Raw genomic sequence first — 21,207 nt, 5'->3', positions numbered from 1 at the left:
ATTTGAAAGAGTCTGGGGGTCTCCCTTGGTGTTTTAAACAAAGAATCGCAGGATCTTCTTTGGTGTTTTAGTTTGCAAAGAATTTAAAAGAATCTCGGAGGTTCCATTAGTGTTTTAATTTACAACCAATTTGAAACAATCTTGATGTTTTGAACAAAGAATTTGAAAGAGTCTCAGGGCCTCCGTTCTTGACTTAATTTGAAAAGGACTTGAAAGAAGAATCTTTGGGACTCCTTTAGTGTTTTAATTTAAACAGAATTTGAAGATTCTCGGAAGTGCTGTTGGTGTTTTAAATAAAGAACTTGAAGAAATCTGAGAGTCCCCCTTAGTGTTTTAATTCACAAAGAATTTGAAAGTAACTTGAGATCTCTTGGTGTTTTAATTTACTACTAATTTGAAACAATCTCGGGGTCCTTTGGTGTTTTATTTTACAAGGAATTTCAAAGAATCCCGGGACTCCTTAGGTGTAACATTCTTGGGGACACTTGGACTTTTAAACAAAGAACTTGAAAGAGTTTCACGGTCTCTACTCTTGTTTTAACTTGCAAAGAATTTGAAAGATTCTCGGGGGCGCTGGTGGTGTTTTAAATAAAGAAGTTGAAGAAATGTTAAAGTCCCCCTGGTGTTCTTTCTAATTTAGCACGAATTTGGTGTTTTAATCTACAAAGAATTTGAAGGAATCCCAGGAGCTCCCTTGGTGTTTTAATTCACAAAGAATCGGAAAGAACCTCGAGGTCTCTTGGTGTTTTAATTCACTACTAATTTGAAAGAATCTCGGGGTCCTTTGGTGTTTTATTTTACAAGAAATTTTAAAGAATCCTGGGGGCTCCTTGGTGTTTCAATGTGCAAGGAAGTTGAAAGGATATCGGGGACTCCTTTGATGTTCTAATTTAGAAAGAATGTGAAAGATTTTCGGTTGCGTTGTTGGTGTTCTCATATAAAGAATTTGAACAATTCTCAGAATCCCTCTGGATGTTCTTTCTAGTTTACAACGAATTTGAAAGACTCATAGGGCCTCCTTGGTGTTCTAATTCACAAAAAATTTGAAAGAATCTCGAGATCTCTGAGTGTTTTAAGTTACTGCTAATTTGAAAGAATCTCGGGGTCCTTTGGCGTATGATTTTATAAGGAATTTCAAAGACTCTTAGGGGCTCTCTAGGTGTTTTAATTTATAACTAAACTGAAAGAGTCTCGGGCCCGCCGTTAGTGTTTTAAAGAAAGAATTTGAAGTCTCAGGGTCTCCGTTGGTGTTTTAAATTCCAAAGAATTTGAAAAAATCTCGGGCGTCCCATTAGTGTTTTAATTTACAAAGATTTTGAAAGAATCCCGGGCTCTTTTGGTGTTTTAATTTATAAAGAATTTGGAAGATCCTCGGGGGTGCTGTTGGTTTAAATCAAGAATCTGAAGAAATTTCAGAGTCCCCCTTGGTGTTGCAACCAATTTGAAACAATCTTGAGGATACTCTTGGTGTTTTAAACAAGGAACTTGAAAGAATCTCGGGGACTCCTTTGGTCTTTTAATTTAACAAGAATTTAAAAATTCTCGGAGCCGCTGCTATTGGTGTTTTAAATAAAGAATTTGAAGAAATTTGAGAGATCCCCTTGGTGTTCTTTTTAATTTATCACAAATTTGAAAGACTTGGGGCCTTCTTGATGTTTTAATTTACAAAGAATTTGTAAGAATCCCAGGCGCTCCTTTGGTGTTTTAATTCACAAAGAATTTGAAAGAATGTTGGGGTCTTTTAGTGTTTTATTTTAGAAGGAATTTGAAAGAATTCCGAGGGCTCCTTAGGTGTTTTAATTTACAACCAATTTGAAACAATCTTGGGGGACACCCTTCGTGTTTTAAACAAAGAATTTGAAATAATCTCGGGGACTCCTTTGGTGTTTTAATTTAACAAGAATTTGAAGATTCTCGGAACCGCTGCTGTTGGTGTTTTAAATAAAGAATTTGAAGAAATTTGAGAGTTCCCCTTGGTGTTCTTTCTAATTTATCACAAATTTGAAAGACTTGGGGTCTTCGTGATGTCTTAATTTACAAAGAATTTGTAAGAATCCCAAGCGCTCCTTTAGTGTTGTAATTCACAAAGAAGTTGAAAGAATGTCGGGGTCTTTTAGAGTTTTATTTTAGAAGGAATTTGAAACAATTCCGAGGGCTCCCTAGGTGTTTTAATTTACAACCAATTTGAAACAATCTTGGGGGAGCCCTTGGTGTTTTAAACAAGGAATTTGAAAGAATCTCGGGGACTCCTTTGGTGTTTTAATTTAACAAGAATTTGAAGATTCTCGAGCCGCTGCTGTTGTGTTTTAAATAAAGAATTCGAAGAAATTTGAGAGTTCCCCTTGGTGTTCTTTCTAGTTTCTCACGAATTTGAAAGACTCGTGGGTCTACTTAGTGTTTTAATTTACAAAGAATTTGAAAGAATTTCAGTAGCTTTCTGGGTGTTTTTCACAAAGAATTTGAAAGAATGTCGGGGTCTTTTAGTGTTTTATTTTAGAAGGAATTTGAAAGAATTCCAAGGGCGTTCTAGGTGTTTTCATTTACAACCAATTTGAAACAATCTTGGGGGACACCCTTGGTGTTTTAATTTAATAAGAATTTAAAGATTCTCGGAGCCGCTGTTGTTGGTGTTTTAAATAAAGAATTTGAAGAAATCTGAGAGTTCCCTTTGGTGTTCTTTCAAGTTTCTCACGAATTTGAAAGACTCGTGGGGTCTACTTGGTGTTTTAATTTACAAAGAATTTGAAAGAATTTCAGTAGCTTTCTGGGTGTTTTAATTCACAAAATATTTGAAAGAATCTCGGGATTCTTTGGTGTTTTATTTTACAAGGAATTTCAAAGAATCGCGGGAGCTCCCTAGGTGTTTTAATTTACAAAGAATTTTAAAGAATTCCAGGAACCCCCCGAGTGTTTTAATTCAGAAAGAATGTGAAATAATCTCGGGCTCCTTTGATGTTGTGTTTTACAAGAAATTTCAAAGACTCTCAGGGGCTCCCTCAGTGTTTTAATTTACAACCAATTTGAAATAATCTTGGAAACACTATTGGTGTTTTAAACAAAGAATTTGAAAGAATCTCGGTGGCTCCTTGATGCTTTAAACGAAGAGTTTGAAAGAATCTTAGCCCCCCTGGGTGTTCTTTCTAATTTCAATCAAATTCGAAAACATCTCGAGCCCATCTTGATGTTTTAAACAAAGAATTTGAATACATCTCAGGGTACGCCTGGATGTTCTTTCTAATTTACCCCGAATTGAAAGAATCTCGAGACATTATCGGTGTTTTAATTTACAAAGAATTTGAAAATCTCAGGATCTCCTTTGGTGTTTTAATTTGCAAAGAATTTAAAAGAATCTCGGGGGTTCCATTAGTGTTTTAATTTACAACGAATTTAAAATTATTTTTACAAGAAATTTCAAAGAATCTTGACGGCTCGCTAGGTGTTTTAATTTATAACCAATTTGAAAGAGTCTGGGGGTCTCCCTTGGTGTTTTAAACAAAGAATTTGAAAATCGCAGGATCTCCTTTGGTGTTTTAATTTGCAAAGAATTTAAAAGAATCTCGGGGGTTCCATTAGTGTTTTAATTTACAACGAATTTGAAATTATTTTTACAAGAAATTTCAAAGAATCTTGACGGCTCGCTAGGTGTTTTAATTTATAACCAATTTGAAAGAGTCTGGGGGTCTCCCTTGGTGTTTTAAACAAAGAATTTGAAAATCGCAGGATCTCCTTTGGTGTTTTAATTTGCAAAGAATTTAAAAGAATCTCGGGGGTTCCATTAGTGTTTTAATTTACAACGAATTTGAAATTATTTTTACAAGAAATTTCAAAGAATCTTGACGGCTCGCTAGGTGTTTTAATTTATAACCAATTTGAAAGAGTCTGGGGGTCTCCCTAGGTGTTTTAAACAAAGAATTTGAAAATCGCAGGATCTCCTTTGGTGTTTTAATTTGCAAAGAATTTAAAAGAATCTCGGGGGTTCAATTAGTGTTTTAATTTACAACGAATTTGAAAGAATCTCGAGGGCGCTTTTGGTGTTTTAATTTAGAAACAATTTGTAAAAATCCTTGATGTTTTAAACAAAGAATTTGAAACAATCTCAGCCTCCCGTGGGTGGGTGTTCTTTCTATTTTCAAACAAATTTGAAAAAATTTTGGTGTTTTAAACAAAAAATTTTAATATATCTCAGGATGCCCGTGGATATTCTTTCTAATTTACCCCAAATTGAAAGAATCTTGAGGATCCTTGATGTTTTAATTTTCAAAGAATTTTGAAGAATCATAGGTCCCTAGATGTTTCTGTTCAACACTAATTTCAGGGTCCCTTGGTGTTTTATTTTCAAGGATTTTAAAAGAATCTCGGGGATCTTCCTGGTGTTTTTAAACGAAGAATTTGAAAAAAAATGGATCATTCTATCATTGTTTTAATTTACAAGGAATTTGAAAGGATCTCGGGGGTTCCTAATGTTTTATTTTAGAACGAGTTTGAAAGAATCTCGGGGACTCCTAGTGTTTTATTTACATGAATTGAAAGAATCTCGAATTTCTCTATGGTGTTTTAATTCATAGCGACATTGTGAAGAATTTGAAAGAATCCCCCCAAGTCTTTTAATTAATACCTAATTTGTAAGATTTTTGAAGTTTTTATTTTCAACGAATTTGACATACTGTTGGGGACCACTGGTGTTTTGTTATCGAAAGAAATTGAAACAATTTTGATATCCCTTGCTGCTTTATTTTTTAAAGAATAAAAAGGAATCATTTTAGTGTTTTAATTAAAAAAAAAAACACAGTATTTAAAGTAAAAGAAGTAATGTAAATAAAAATGTGATCAGTTGATCACTTCCAAACCACAAAAAGAAGTAACTATAATAGGAAAAAAAAATTGGTCTAAAGAGTTTAGACAGTACTTCCCTCGCTGTCGGAAATGTGACGACTGCATGCCTATTATGTTTTTTTCGCAGTGCATTTCAAAGAATTCGGTTTTGTAGTTCCTGATTAAATCAATAAAATATATTTACGCATTCAATAATTTTTTTGAGTCACTCTGTATATGCAAATCCAAAAAATATGAATGGAGTGATAAATGACAAGTACAGGCTCATCATATTTTGTACATTTTAGATATGATTTATTCGGCAAACTTTCGAGCTGACGTCATCAAGTTTTTGGAGGGGATAAGCAAATATATTTTGACTAAACATTTATTATGCTCTTTATAACCTTAAAACATCTGCAAGATGTCAGAGCATTCCGTTTTGTAGTTCCTGATTAAATCAATAAAATATATTTGCGCATTCATTAATTTTTTTGAGTCACTCTGTATATGCAAATCCAAAAAATATGAATGGAGTGATAAATGACAAGTACAGGCTCATCATATTTTGTACATTTTAGATATGATTTATTCCACAAACTTTTGAGCTGACGTCATCAAGTTTTTGGAGGGGATAAGCAAATATTTTTTGACTAAAGATTTATGATGCTCTTTATAGCCTTAAAACATCTGCAACATTTCAAAGCATTCTGGTTAGCAGATTAAAAATTAAATTTCAAAATGTTGTTTTATAATTTTGATTTTTTTTCCAAAAATCTGGACGTTTCGGGTGAAAAGTCGATTCAGAGTTGTAAACTACATGTGTAGGACTATGTTATTTTATACAATTGAAAACCCATTTACTATGTACAATTTTGAAGTGACGTCATCGCTTTAGTGGTGGGGATGATTAGACAAATTTTGGTTAGCGTTTTACCATCTACATGATATTCTTAATATAAGTACAAAATTTCACAACAATCGGTCGAGTACTTTCGGAGATTATCTGTCTAATAAAAATCCGGGACAACAGACGGACAGACGGACAGACGGACGGACAGACGGACGGACAGACGGACAGACAGACGGAAATGGGAGACCTATTTCTTCGTCTTCTAGGGGTCATGAAAGATCGAGAAAACGTAAAAGTAGAGAGTCGGCCGACGGACTCGATTACAATACTTCCTTTGCTTACGCTCGGGAAGTAAAAACACATTTTATTTAGAAAATTCAAAATCAAGAATTGGTTGGAATGAGTGTTGACTATAGTGCGAGTTACCAATAAAAAAAATCCTTCCAGATCAAGTCCTGAAGTTTCAGCTTTTTTTATTCGAAAATGATTTATAGCTTCAATAAATCGTACACAACCGTCAATTACTGGAAGTTTTAATACAAAATAATTCGAAAATGATTGTAATCTACGACTTTCGTAAATTCTAAGGACATGCTCTTTCACGTTTGATGGAGTTGATACCGACGGAAGCGAAATTACGTGTTCCACCCAACAATACTAATCCGGAATTTATTAAAGAAAATCGTGCTGGTGCAACCGAGGAACCGACAATGGCGTTTAGCCGTAAGGTTTCGTTTCGATTTTGACGAGTGTTGCATAATGACCTCATTACGTATGGTGACCGTGGCCACCTGTGCGAAATGAGAAACCTACGTGCATATCATACACAATTTGCTAATAATCGACACCAGACATTGTTTGTGCAACCGTCTTACATAACAGACCAACAGGCCGAAGTTTTTGTCGAAGTACTAAGTATAGAAGTGATGTAAAATATATTAGTTACAAACATAGGCCACTTAGAAAGCAAACAGAAAGTCCGTCCGTCCGTCCAATATTTGTCGTCCATTGGAAGTCGTATTTGCCTCGGCAATTTCGTGTCATTACGAGGGTGTTAAGTACTCGCTCCCCCCCTGCGCCGTGTCGCAACCATCCCACTAATCTACCGTGCGTTCTACTTCATAAGCTCTCTCCGCGAATACGCAAATTACAGCACACTTTAACCTTTCCCGCAGTCGGCGCACTTAGCGCTCATTTGAATTTTTCATCGAGCCAACAGCAATAATTTTTTTAATTAATGTCGTTCTCCTTTAAGCGCGCTTGTAAATTACGCTAACGATGCTCATTCTTTATTAATCAACCCATTTATGTCATTAGCGCCGCGTAACGAGACGTTTGTTTGTACACACGACGCAGCCTAGACCCAACCCAGTGCCCGGACCAGAGACCAGAGGCCGCGGCTTTTCACACCCAAAACTGGCAAACATCTGTGACATTGTCCATAAAGCCACTTTTTACGACCTCCTATTCGGGAATCAGACTTGAGCCGAGCTCCCCTCTCCAGACGTCGCGCACTTAAAATACCCGAAAGTCGGCCCCCTTGGCCACCCGCACCCCTAGGCAGGGCCGCACTCGCCCGAGGGGAACGCAGATATCACACAGTAGTTCAGAAATTAACATTATTTACCGTGGATTTTTTTTAAGAATGTGAAAAAAATTGGGGCCTCTAGTTTTTTTTTTAAGAATTTGAAATAATCTTGGAATCCCGAGTGTCTTTTTTCTTTAAGAATTTGAAACAAACTTGGGCCTCGACTGTCTTTTTTTTTAAGAATTTGATCCAAAATTGGGGCCTTGATTGTCTTTTTTTTTTAAGAATTCGAAACATTTTTTATTTCAAATTCTTTGTCAAAGAATTGATCCTTTGAGTTTTTTTTGTAATATTTTAGTCTCCTTTTCGACAGTAAAATACTTAAAGTATCAATTGATAAATTTGAGATTAGAATTATGTTTTAAGTATCGTGTTGTTGAAAAAAAAACTATATACATTAAAGATGTCTTTTGTAAAATTTTGAAACAAACTTGGGGCTCTAAGTGTTTTCTTTCTCAAAAAATTTGAAACAACTCGAACCTCGAATGCCTTTTTTTAGAAATTGAAACGAATTTGAGGTCTCCAGTGTGTTTTTTTTTCAATTTGAAACAAATTTGGGACCTCAAATATCTTCTTTCTCAAAGAATTAGAAACAATTTTGGAGCCCTCAGTGTCTTTTTAAAAAATTGAAACAATTTTGAAGGCCAAAGTGTCTATTTTCTTAAAGAATTTGAAACAATGTTTGAGTACCAAGCGTCATTGTTCTCGAAGAACTTAAACTTTGGACTCCGAGTATCTTTTTTAAAAAAATTGAAACAATATCATAGCCCTAAGTGTCTTCTTAAAGAATTTGCAGAAATGTTGGAGCCCCAAGTGTCTTCTTTGTTAAAGAATTTGAAACAATCTTGAATTCGCGAGTATCTTTTTTTTTAAGAATTTGAAACTGATTTGAGATCTCAAGTGTCTTCTTTCTCCAAGAATTTGAAGCCAATTTGGAGCCCTCGGTGTCTTTTTTATTAAGAATTTGAAATGAATTGGGGACCCAAAGTGTCTTTTTTAAGAATTTGAAACAATCTTGGGAGTTCCAAATTTCTTCTTCGTTAAAGACTTTGAAACTAATTTGGGATCTCAAGTGTCTTCTTTTTCAAAAAATGTCGAACTATTTTGGAGTCCCCAGTGTCTTTTATTAAGAATTTGGAAAGAATTGGGGCCTCAAGTGTCTTTTTTAAGAATTTGAAACAACTTGAAACCCCAAGAGTCTTCTTTCTTAAAGAATTTGGAACAATCTTTGAGCCCCAAGTGTCTTCTTTTTTAAAGAATTTGAAACAATCTTGAACTCGCGGGTGTCTTTTCTTTAAGATTTTGAAACTAACTGGGACCTCAGGTGTCTTCTTTCACAAAGAATTTGAAATAATTTTGGAGCCCCAGTGTCTTTTTTATTAAGAATTTGAAACAATTTTGGAGCTCCGAGTTTCTTCTCTCTTGAACAATTTAAACAATTTTGGAGCCCCGGAGAATTTTTGTTTAAGAATCTGATACAATCTTCTTTCTTAGAGAATTTGAAACAGTTTTGGGGCCTCTAATGTCTTTTATTAAGAATTTGAAAAGAATTGTAGGTCTTCGGTGTCTTTTTTTAATTTGAAACAGTCTTAAAGTTCCGAGTGTCCTTTTTTTTTTAATAATTTGAAACAAATTTGGGACCCCAAGTGTCTTTTATGAATTTGAAACGATTTTGGAGTTTCAAATTTCTTCTTTCTTAAAGAATTTGGAACAATCTTGAACTTACAAGTGTCCTTTCTTAAAGAATTTGAAACTAATTTGGGACCTCAAGTGTCTTCTTTCTCAAAAAATCTGGAACAATTTTAGAGTCCCCAATGTCTTTTTTATTAAGAATTTGAAAAGAATTGGGGACCTTAAGTATCTTTTTAAAGAATTTGAAACAACCTGAAACCCCAAATGTCTTCTTTCTTAAAGAATTTGGAACAATCTTTGATCCACAAGTGTCTTCTTTTTTTAAAGAACTTGAAACTATCTTGAACTCTTGAGTGCCTTTTCTTTAAGACTTTGAAACCAACTGGGACGTCAAGTGTCTTCTTTCACAAAGAATTTGAAACAATTTTGGGGCCTCAGTGTCTTTTTTATTAAGAATTTGAAACGAATTGGGGATCTCAAGTGTTTTTTTTTTTTAAGAATTTGAAACAATCTTCTTTCTTAGAGAATTTGAAACACTTTTGGGCCCCCCAAGGCCTTTTTTTTAAGAATTTGAACAAAAATTGGGGCTCCAAGTGTCTTTTTTTAATTTGAAACAGTGTTGAAGTTTCCAGTGTCCTTTTTTTTAATAATTTGAACAAAAATTGGGGCTCCAAGTGTCTTTTTTAAAAATTTGAAACGATCTTGGAGCTCCAAGTTTCTTCATTTTGTGTCATCTTTTTCGAAGAATTTAAACAACTTTGGGGGCCCTGAGTATCTTTTTTAAGAATTTGAAACAATGTTGGAGCCCTAAGTGTCTTCTGTCTTAGAGAATTTGAAACAATTTTAGGGACCCCAGTGTCTTCTTTTTTAAAGAATTTGAAACAATTTTAGAGCCCCTAATGTCTTTTTTATTAAGAATTTGAAAACAATTGGGGATCCCAAGTGTCTTTTTTTTTAATTTGAAACCAATCTTGGAGCCGCAAGTTTCTTCTTCTTTTAAACCATTTGAAAGAACTTGGAGCCCCAAGTGTCATCTTTTTTGAAGAATTTAGTCAACTTTGGGGACCCCGAGTAATTTTTTCAAGAGTTTGAAACAATTTTTCAAGCCCGAAGAATTTAAACAATTTTGGAACTCCGAGTATCTTTTTTTGAGAATTTAAAACAATATATGGCCCCAAGTACCTTCTTTCTTAAAGCATTTGGAGCAATCTTGGAGTCCCATGTGTCTTGTTTCTTGAAGAATTTGAAAAAAAAACTTGGAGTCCTGAGTGTCTTTTTTACGAATTTGAAACAATTTGGAGTCCCAAGTGTCTTTGTTTCTTAAAGAATTTGCAACAGTCTTGCAGTACCAAGTGTCTTCTTTGTTAAAGAATTTGAAACAATCTTGAACTCGTGAGTGTCTTTTTTTGAAGAATTTGAAACTAATTTGGGACCTCAAGTGTCTTTTTTATTAAGAATTTGAAACGTATTGGGCCCCAAGTGTCTTTTAAAAATTTGAAACAATCTTGGAGCCCCGTGTGTCTTCTTTCTTAAAGAATTTGAAAAGATTTTGGAACTCCAACTGTCTTTTAAGAATTTGAAAAATCTCCCGAGTTCCAAGTTTTAATCTTTCGAATTCTGAACTGTTTTTTTAAGAATTTGAAACAATTTTGGAGCTCCCATTGTCTTTTTTATGAAGAATATTTGAAACAAATTGGGGGCCCCAAGTGTCTTAAGAATTTGGAACTCCGGCCCCAATTGCCTTCTTCCTTAAAGCATTTGAAGCAATCTATGAGCCCCATGTGTCTTGTGTCTTGAAGAATTTGAAAAAAAACTTGGAATCCTGAGTATCTTTCTTACGAATTTGAAACAATTTGGAGTCCCAAGTGTCTTCTTTGTTAAAGAATTTGAAACAATCTAGAACTCGCGAGTGTCTTTTTTTGAAGAATTTGAAACTAATTTGGGACTCAAGTGTCTTTTAAGAATTTGAAAAATCTCGAGTTCCAAATTTTAATCTTTGTGTCCCGAACTCTTTTTTAAGAATATTTGAAACGAATTGGGGCTTCGAATTGTCTTTTTTAAGAAATTGAAACAATTTGGAGCACCGAGTGTCGTTTTTCTCAAATAATTTAAACAAACTTGAGGCCCAAAGTGTGTGTTTTCTAATTCTGAAAAAAGATGTAGATTTGACTCTAGAGAAAAAAATCTGAATAAAAATAATTGTTGAGTTTGAATTTTCCGCTTTTAAAATACTGGGAACCTCTCAAGAAAGGCCGTATAATAAAGCAGCAATTAGTTTAGCGCTACAGGCCGTTATTTTACGATTCTTGCGGAGAACCAGTCGGCGGTATTTCTGCGATTCGGCGTAGCCGCAGCCTCAACCAAATGAAAAAAACACAATCCAAGATAAATTTTCAATGTTATTAATATCTCCCGATCTAGAAAAAAGCAATTGTCGTCAGCGCTTCCTCTGACGAGTCAAGGTTGTGTAACGCGCCCTCGTTATTTCCCCGTTTTTCCGGGTAGCCGGCGATAATTCGAAAAATCAACACTAACGCAATCAGCTTCCTCGAGCCGGTCCTGATGACTAATTCCCATCAGCGAGCTCCGCCGTGGCTTATGATGCATCAGTCAGTTGCCTTCGGTTGTTTCCAAACGTTAGACGAACATGTGCCCGATTGCAGTGCAGTGCATGGGAGCCCGCCGGCCCCGGGGACGCAGGGGGTGATGTGGCCCAGGCGCGGGCGGCGGCGGGGGGACGAGTCGGACTCCGATGACTCGGTATGCCCTTTCTGCTTTTCCAAAACCGCCGCGTGTCCCCTACGACTCCGAGTGCGTGTTTTCGTGTCCCGAGGGCGCCCCGGCACGCGTCTCCCCTACGTGCGATAAGGCTTATTTCCGTCCGTTTATTTTTATTGTCTGTTTCGTTCCTTTCGCACGTCGCCTGGAATTCCAGCCATTTCTTGTTTGCGATGCGGAGGATATTTTCGTGTTATCGGCTGCCGCTGGGGTGTGTTTTAACGAGCGTCGTGCTTTATCGGGTCGCGGCCAACGCAGATGCGCTTTTTCGAACGCGGGGCTGTGACGCAATTCGTTGAAATTCTCACTTTCTACCCCACGACGAGCTGAGTTATCGACTTGTTTTTGTGGTGGGTTACGTAAAGTGCTTTGGAAATAATGTGAAATTATGGCCAGTGCTGAATCAAGAATGTGTCATTAGCTGCGGAGGTCTTGGAGACCGGTTCTAACGTGGGGAGTTGCATTTGTGTCATGATTGTGGCCAGTGCACCATTGAGAAATCGTCACGTGGGGTTTTGCCGGACGATAAACATGTCCTAACCTAAGTTGCGGTGTGGCATCGGTGTCTTTATCTTCTTTGGTGGCAGGAGTGTGCTGCGCTCGCTCTGTTAGTTGACTCGGGGTTGCAAAATTTTTGTTTGTGAATGGTGGTAGACAGAAGCATCCTTGTTCGGGTTGTAAACGTAAACGTCGTCAACAATGGTGCTTTGTAGTCGGCGTTTACCGAAAGTAAATATGGTGACATTCCATCATGAGCGTCCACGGTGGGGTTAAAATACGGGGAATTTATGAATTTGTTTGAAGACGGTGTCGAAGTATAAATTCTCGTTACGTGTGTAATGAAAAGTTTGTTTGAATCTTGCTTAAGCGGTGGAAGTCAAATAATGACTATTATAGGTGTATGCTTGACGGTGTTTTCGCTAACTACGTTTTCTAGACAAACAGCGAGCGCAGGGAGTTAGTTGCGCAAACGAAGCTCCAGACTGTTATGACTAGAGTGACTCTAGAGTGTGGTTTTGTATAACAGATGAGGTGTTTGTCATGGTCTTAATAAGATTGTTACGTCAGATTACAAAGGTTAGGTTTTAGGATCATCCTGATGTAATCATATAAATTAAGTTGTTTTTTTAAAGTCTACAGAGTTTGTACACTGTACATGAGTCGCAGTTTTCTTAGTTTCTTTAAAAAAAAAATCAAATTATTATTTTTAATTTTCTATATTAGTGTATGGTCAATCTTGAAATAAGTGAAAGTGATTCTAAAACATAATTAAAATAATTTGGAAGAATTTCAGAGACCTCTGGTTTTTATTTTTAACAGAATTGAAAGAATCTGGGGGCTCCTGGTGTTTTAATTTTTAAAGAATCTAGTTTTTGTCCTTCTCTTTTCTTAGAGGATATGTTATTTGCCAAAATCAGTCTTATCTTGGCAAGTGCTAGCCCCGCCCACCCACCCTCTCTTTTCTTAGAGGATATATTATTTGCCAAAATCACTCTTATCTAGGCAAGTACCCCGCCCACCCGCCCTTTATTTTCTTAGAGAGTATGCCATTTGCCAAAATCACTCGTATCTTAGCAAGTGTCTTTAAAAAAGAATTTAAAATCTTGAGGGCCCTTGATTGTTGAAAGAATTTCAAAAAAGATTCTTAGTTGTTTTATTTTAGCACGAATTTGAAATCATTTTGGGGTTATTTGATCGCTTTTTTAAAGAATTTAAAGGAATCTTAGATGTGCTGGTGTTTAGAATTCTCAGGGCTTTACATTTTTTGAATGAATTTAAAAGAATCTTTGGCCCTCTTCGTGTCCTTTTTAGAATTCAAAAAAAAAAATCTTTAGAGCTGCTTAGGTTTAAATTTTAAACCAATTTGAAAGATCTTGAGTCCTATAGGGTCTATAAAATATGTAGCATTTCAAAGAATCTTGAATTCCTTTAGTTTCTTTTTTTTAAGAGTTTTAAAGAATCGGGGAGCCCCTGATTAATTTTTTATCTTTTCAAGCTTTTAAATAAATTTAAAAAAACCTTGGACTTTCACGTTTCACTTAGTACTTGCTAAGATAAGACTGATTTTGGCAAATAACATATCCTATAAGAAAAAAGAGGGTGGGTGGGCGGGGCTAGTACTTGTTAAGATAAGACTGATTTTAGTAAATGACATACTCTCTAAGAAAAGAGAGGGTGGGTGGGCGGGGCAGGTACCTGCTAAGATAAGACTGACTTTGGCAAATGAAATACCTTCCAAGAAAAGAGAGGGCGGGTGGGCGGGGCTAGTATCTGTTAAGATAAAACTGATTTTGGCAGATGACATACCCTCTAAGAAATGAGACGGTGGAACTCAAATAATGACTCTTATAGGTGTATGCTTGGCGGTGTTTTCGCTAACTACCTTCTATAGGCAAATAGCGAGCGCAGGGAGCTGATTTCGCAAACGAAGCTCCAGACTGTTATGATTAGAGTGACGATAGTGTGGTTTTTGTATAACAGATGAGGTGTTTGTCATGGTCTTAATCAGATTGTTACGTCAGATTACAAAGGTTAGATTTTAGGATCATCCTGATGTAATCATATAAATTAAGTTGTTTTTTTTAAGTCTACAGAGTTTGTACACTGTACATAAGTCGCAGTTTTCTTAGTTTCTTAAAAAAAAAAATATTTTTAATTTTCTGTATTAGTGTATGGTCATCTTGAAATATGTGAAAGTGATTCCAATACATAATTAAAACAATTTGGAAGAATTTCAGATACCTCTGGTTTTTATTTTTAACAGAATCTGGAAGAATCTGGGGGCTCTTGGTGTTTTAATTTTTAAAGAATTTAGTGTCTTAGGGTTCCATTTTTGTTTTATTTAAGAGTGAATTTGAAAAATGCCAAAGTGCATTTTTTAGAATTTGAAGGATTCTTGAGGTTCTATGTTTAATTTTGGAACCAATTTGAAAAAACCTTGAGTCCTTTGGTGTCTTTAAAAATAGAATTTAAAAGAATCTTGTATTCCTTTAGTTTTTTTTTAAGAATGTTGAAGAATGGGGGTGCCTCTGATTGATTTTTTATCTTTTCAAGCTTGTAAATAAATTTAAAAAAACCTTGGACTTTCACGTTTCACTTAGCACTTGCTAAGATAAGACTGATTGTGGTATATGACATACCCCCTAAGGAATGGAGGGCGGGTGGGCGGGGCTAGTACTTGTTAAGATAAGACTGATTTTGGTAAATGATATATTTTCTACTAAAATAAAGGGCGGGTGGGCGGTGAAATTTAAAAACCATTCTGATTTTCTGATTTATAACTTTTCACTACAGGATAGAATCTATTTTCTTAGAAGATATGTTATCTGCCAAAATCAGTCTTATCTTGACAAGTACTAGCCCCGCCCACCCACCCTCTCTTTTCTTATAGGATATGTTATTTGCCAAAATCAGTCTTATCTTGGCAAGTACTAACCCCGCCCACTCGCCCTTTATTTTCTTAGAGAGTATGCCATTTGCCAAAACCAGTCTTATGTTGACCCGCCCACCCACCCTTTATTTTCGTCGAGGGTATGCCATTTGCCAAAATCAGTCGTATCTTAGCAAGTGTCTTTAAAAAAAGATTCTTAGTTGTTTTATTTTAGGACGAATTTGAAATCATTTTGGGGTTATTTGATCCCTTTTTTAAATAATTTAAAGGAATCTTAGATGTTCTGGTATTTAGAATTCTCAGGGTTTTACATTTTTTGAATGAATTTAAAAGAATCTTGGGCCCTCTTCGTGCCCTTGTTAGAAGTAAAAAAAAATCTTTAGAGCTTGTTAGGTTTAATTTTTAAACCAATTTGAAAGAATCTTGAGTCGTATAGTGTCTTTAAAAATAGAATTTAAAAGAATCTTGAATTCCTGTAGTTTTTTTTTTAAGAATTTTAAAGAATCGGGGAGCCCCTGATTGATTTTTTTTTATTTTCAAGCTTTTAAAAAATTTAAAAGATTCTTGGACTTTCACATTTCACTTAGCACTTGCTAAGATAAGACTGATTGTGGCGTATGACGTACCCCCTAAGAAAATGGAGGGCGGGTGGGCGTTACTAGTACTTATTAAGATAAAACTGATTTTAGTAAATGATATACTCTCTAAGAAAAGAGAGGGTGGGTGGGCGGGGCAGGCACTTGCTAAGATAAGACCGACTTTGGCAGACGAGATACCTTCCAAGAAAAGAGAGGGCGGGTGGGCGGGGCTAGTACCTGTTAAGATAAAACTGATTTTGGCAGATGACATACCCTCTAAAGTCTAAAGAACGATTTTGCCAAATGACATACTCTCTAGAAAAATAACGGGTGGGTGGGCGGGGCTAGTACTTGCTAAGATACGAAAGGTTTGTCGTTGTTGATCTGAAATTTAAAAACCATTCTGATGTTCTGATATATAAATTTTCACTACAAGATAGGTATAAGAATGTAGAATTAATTCTAAAAGTTTTGAAAAATTTGAAAGGAGGGAAATCGGGTCTGCAATTTTCAACTTTAGATGCATCACCGGATTTCAAGATAAGACAGGTCTTGGATTTTTTTTAACTTTGTAGGGAAAACCCATGTTTGATCAGTCTTTGGCAAAATCAGGCTTATCTTAGCAAGTACCAGCCCCGCCCACCCACCCTCTCTTATCTTAGAGGATGTTATTTGCCAAAATCAGTCTTATCTTGGCAAGTACTAGCCCCGCCCACCCACCCTCTTTTTTCTTAGAGGATATGTTATTTGCCAAAATCAGTCTTATCTTGGCAAGTACTAACCCCGCCCACCCGCCCTTTATTTTCGTCAAAATCACACATCACTTGCCCAAATCAGTCGTATCTTAGCAAGTGTCTTTAAAAAAAAGAATTTAAAATCTTGAGAGCCCTTGATTGTTGAAAGAATTAAAAAAAAAAAATTCTTGGTTGTTTTATTTTAGCACGAATTGGAAATCATTTTGGGGTTATTTGATCGCTTTTTTGGAGAATTTAAAGGAATCTTATATGTGCTGGTGTTTAGAATTTTCAGGGTTTTACAGTTTTTGAATGAATTTAAAAGAATTTTAGACTTAAAAAAAAAATCTTTAGAGCTTGTTAGATTTAATTTTTAAACCAATTTGAAAGAATCTTGAATTCCTGTAGTTTCTTTTTTTTTAAGAATTTTAAAGAATCGGGGAGCCCGTAATTGATTTTTTATCTTTTCAAGCTTTTAAAGAAATTTAAAAGAACCTTGGACTTTCACGTTTCACTTAACAATTGCTCAGATAAGACTGATTGTGGCATATGACGTACCCTCTAAGAAAAGAGAGGGTGGGTGGGCGGGGCAGGTACCTGCTAAGATAAGACTGACTTTGGCAAATGAGAATCCTTCCAAGCAAAAAGGGGGCGGGTTGGCGGGGCTAGTACTTGTTAAGATAAGACTGATTTTGGTAAATTATATATTCTCTACAAAAACAAAGGGCGGGTGGGCGGTGAAATTTAAAAACCATTCTGATTTTCTAATTTATAGCTTTTCACTACAGGATAGGTATAAAAATGTAGAATTAATTAGAATCTGGTTTTAGTTTTTGCCAAAATCAGGCTTATCCTAGCAAGTACTAACCCCGCCCACCCGCCCCCTATTTTCTCAGAGGATATGTTATCTGCCAAAATCAGACTTATCTTGACAAATACTAGCCCCGCCCACCCACCCTCTCTTTTCTTATAGGATATGTTATTTTCCAACATCAGTCATATCTTGGCAAGTACTAACCCCGCCCACCCGCCCTTTATTTTCTTAGAGAGTACGCCATTTGCCAAAATCAGTCGTATCTTAGTAAGTGTCTTTAAAAAAAGAATTTAAAATCTTGAGGGCCCTTGATTGTTGAAAGAATTTAAAAAAAGATTCTTTGTTGTTTTATTTTAGCACAAATTTGAAATCATTTTGGGGTTATTTGAGCGCTTTTTTGAAGAATTTAAAGGAATCTTAGATGTGCTGGTGTTTAGAATTCTCAGGGTTTTACATTTTTTAAATGAATTTAAAAGAATCTTGAGCCCTCTTCGTGGCCTTTTTAGAATTAAAAAAAAATCTTTAGAGCTTGTTAGGTTTAATTTTTAAACCAATTTGAAAGAATCTTGAGTCCTATAGTGTCTTTAAAAATAAAATTTAAAAGAATCTTCAATTTCTTTAGTTTCTTTTTTTTAAAGAATTTTAAAGAATTAATTTTTTTATCTTTTCAAGCTTTTAAAGAAATTTAAGAGAAGCTTGGACTTTCACATTTCACTTAGCACTTGCTTAGGTAAGACTGATTGTGGCATATGACGTACCCCCTAAGAAAACGGAGGGCGGGTGGGCGGGGCTAACACTTGTTAAGATAAAACTGATTTTAGTAAATGACACTCTCTAAGAAAAGAGAGGGTGGGTGGGCGGGGCAGGTACCTGCTAAGATAAGACTGACTTTGGCAGATGAGATACCTTCCAAGAAAAGAGAGGGTGGGTGGGCGGGACTAGTACCTATTAAGATAATACTGATTTTGGCAGATGACATACCCTCTGAGGAACGAGACGGTGGGTGGGCTGGGCTAATACTTGCTAAGATAAGAACGATTTTGCCAAATAACATACTCTCTAGAAAAATAAAGGGTGGGTGGGCGGGGCTAGTACTTGCTAAGATACGAAAGGTTTGTCGTTGTTGATCTGAAATTTAAAAACCATTCTGATGTTGTGATATATAACTTTTGACTGCAGGATAGGTATAAGAATGTAGAATTAATTAGAAAATTTTTGAAAAATTGGAAAGGAGGGCAATCGGTCTGCAATTTTCGACTTTCGATGCATCACCGGACTTCAAGATAAGACAGGTCTTAGATTTTTTTAACTTTGTAGGGAAAACCCATGTTTGATCAGTCTTTGGCAAAATCAGGTTTATCTTAGCAAAGAATCTTGAATTCCCTTAGTTTCTTTTTTTTTTAAGATTTTTAAAGAATCGGGGAGCTTCTGATTGATTTTTTATCTTTTCAAGCCTTTTAAAGAATTTTAAAAGAACCTTGGGACTGGTGTCTTTAAAAAAAGAAGTTAAAATCTTGGGAACCCCTAAGGTTGATTGTTGAAAGAATCTAAAAGGATTCTTAGGGGTCCCATAATGTTTTATTTTAGAAGGAATTTGAAATCATTTTGGGGGATCTTGATGGCGTTTTTAAGGAATTTAAAAGAATCTTAGACGTGCTACTGTTTAGAATTATCTTACATTTTTTGAAAGAATTTAAAAGAATGTTTGGCCCTCTTCGTGTCCTTTTTAAAATTCAGAAAAAAAATCTTTAGAGCTTGTTAGGTTTAATTTTTAAACCAACGTGAAAGAATCTTGAGTTTTATAGTGTCTTTAAAAATGGAATTGAAAAGAATCTTGGAATTGCCTTAGTTTCTTTTGTTAAGATTTTGAAAGAATCGGGGAGCTGTCAAAGATATTTAAAATCTTGAGAGCCCCTGATGTTTGATTTTTGATAGAATTTAAAAGATTCATTGGGGTCCCTGATGTTTAATTCTAGAACGAATTTGAAATAATATTTGGGGTTGTTGATGTCTTTTTTTAAGGAATTTAAAGAGTCTTGGGTTCTCCTAGTGTGTCCTGTTTGGAATTTGAGAGACTTGAGAGTCTGTGGTCTTTAATTTTGAACCATTTGAAAGAAAGTTGGGGCTGGTATCTTTAAAAAAGAAATTTAAAAGACTCTTGGATCTTCTTGGTGTCTTTTATTTTTAGAATTTAAGATAATCTTGGGAGCCCTTGATGTTTGATGATGGATAAGAGAATCATCTCCAAGGATTCTGTTTTAATTTTTCATGGTGTTGGTGTTTGAATTTCAAAAAAAAAAAGGTAAAAGAGCAATAAAACACGTAGTACCTAAGTTTTCATTAGAAAATTAATAATAAGTTTAATTTAACTTGATTTGTTGAATGAAATTTAAAACAACGCACTGAAATGTCTTAATTTTATTTGAAGTTTATCAAGTGAACTACTTTATAAATAATAATTTTTATTTTTATATTTTTAATGTTCTCAGGGGACTGCTTTTTATTTAATTACACACATAATTATCTGAACAGAAGAGTTATCAATGTCAACAATTAAAACACGAATTGATAGTAACACAGGAAATGGGAAAAACTTGTATCTTGCAACTATTTACATACTTATTAACGATAACGCAGGTTTAATTGCGTATTATACATGTATCTATTACGGGCACTTTTTTCTATTTAAAGCTACAAACACGAACAACTAAGACTGTTTTTCTGCTTCTTAACAACACAATATTTGATACAGCTCGCTGCGCTCGCGCTTTTATTTACTTGTTACTGCCAAAAAAATTGCAACCTGACCTTGTTGCCTCTTTCCAAAACATTCTCAACCACAACATGTCACATCGAAAATAATTAAATATCTCTTTCATTTTTTCCTTGTGCTCGCGTGATCCCAACCAAACTAAAAAAAACCCGATTAATTATCTCTGTTATTTCTATTTCAAACGTCAAAACACCGAGTTAATTTCACGCGATGTTACCGTCCGAACTCACATTTGGGTTTCCGGAGCAAATTCGCCGCCCGCGATCCAATTCCCAACCTCTCCATCTCCATCTCCGCCCGCTGGAAGAGCAAGAATGTGTACAAATCCGTCTAGAAAAATATATGAGGTCATTTCTCTTTGCTCTCGGCATTTTTGAGATAAAACCCAGACAGACTAACACACCGAATCCCGGATTAACAATTAAACGAGAAAAGTCGGCTCGGAAAAACGCATACATAACGAAAATGAAGACGTGTCGGCTAATCTCGATCCGTGGACGCACCTAGCGCCGGATTCGTTCTATTTCGGGTTTGTCTCTTCGAGCCGTCGACCCTGGAGGATACCGCGTTTCGCGCTTTTAAATCGAGAGGCGGCTAATTGACTGCCCACAAACCAATCAAGAGCAATTGATAAAGTAGTTGTGGAGTTGGATAAAGGTCCATTACTATAATTGCCTTGACACCGAATCCGTTGAACCTTGCACAAGAGCGCGCATGTTGGCGACATGGCCGAGATGCGGGCGGCCGGGGGCGACCCGTCATAATTATATTAATTTAATTAAATTAATTAGTGGGGAAGGGCGAAGGGTCGCCGTGTCTTGCCTGCTGGCAGTTATTAAACGAGAACAGTCACGACTGGAAGGCGATTTTGCGTAGGATCTAAATAGTTTTCAGAAGACATAGGGGCTCTGCGAGGGGTAGCAATGGGACCACTGGGCTAGTACACCAGTGGGGGTGTCCCTCAAACTATTTCCAGTAGAAATTCTCCCAAAAGTGCGGTCGCGGTACAAAAAAAAACGGGATTAAAAGTTTTGCGTTTTGCACCTAGGACCTAAATAGTTTTCCGAAGACATAGGTGCTCTGCGAAGCGTATTAACGAGACCACTGGGCTAGTACACCGGTGGAGGTGCCCCTTAAGCTATTCCTAGTAAAACTTAAGGTGCGCCGGTCGGGCGAACTAAGGGTGTGCACAATTTTTAGAAATTTCATGAAACGCGATGGCGCTTGACCTTTACATAAAAAATAATTAATTCG

General features: G+C 35.9%; 1 protein-coding gene across 2 annotated transcripts in view; it reads left to right on the top strand.

Annotated features, from left to right (window-relative positions):
- The window catches only part of LOC135144089 (amyloid beta A4 precursor protein-binding family B member 1-interacting protein-like), a 133,445-nt gene that overhangs the window by 97,988 nt on the left and 14,250 nt on the right, over positions 1-21,207 (top strand). The gene's annotated exons all lie outside the window — the stretch shown is intronic.

The sequence above is a fragment of the Zophobas morio genome, unplaced genomic scaffold, assembly GCF_036711695.1.
Source record: "Zophobas morio isolate AGI-343-1 ecotype UQ-CSIRO unplaced genomic scaffold, CSIRO_AGI_Zmor_V1 ptg000081l, whole genome shotgun sequence".
NCBI lineage: Eukaryota > Metazoa > Arthropoda > Insecta > Coleoptera > Tenebrionidae > Zophobas > Zophobas morio.
This window is presented reverse-complemented; position numbering and strand designations above follow the sequence as displayed.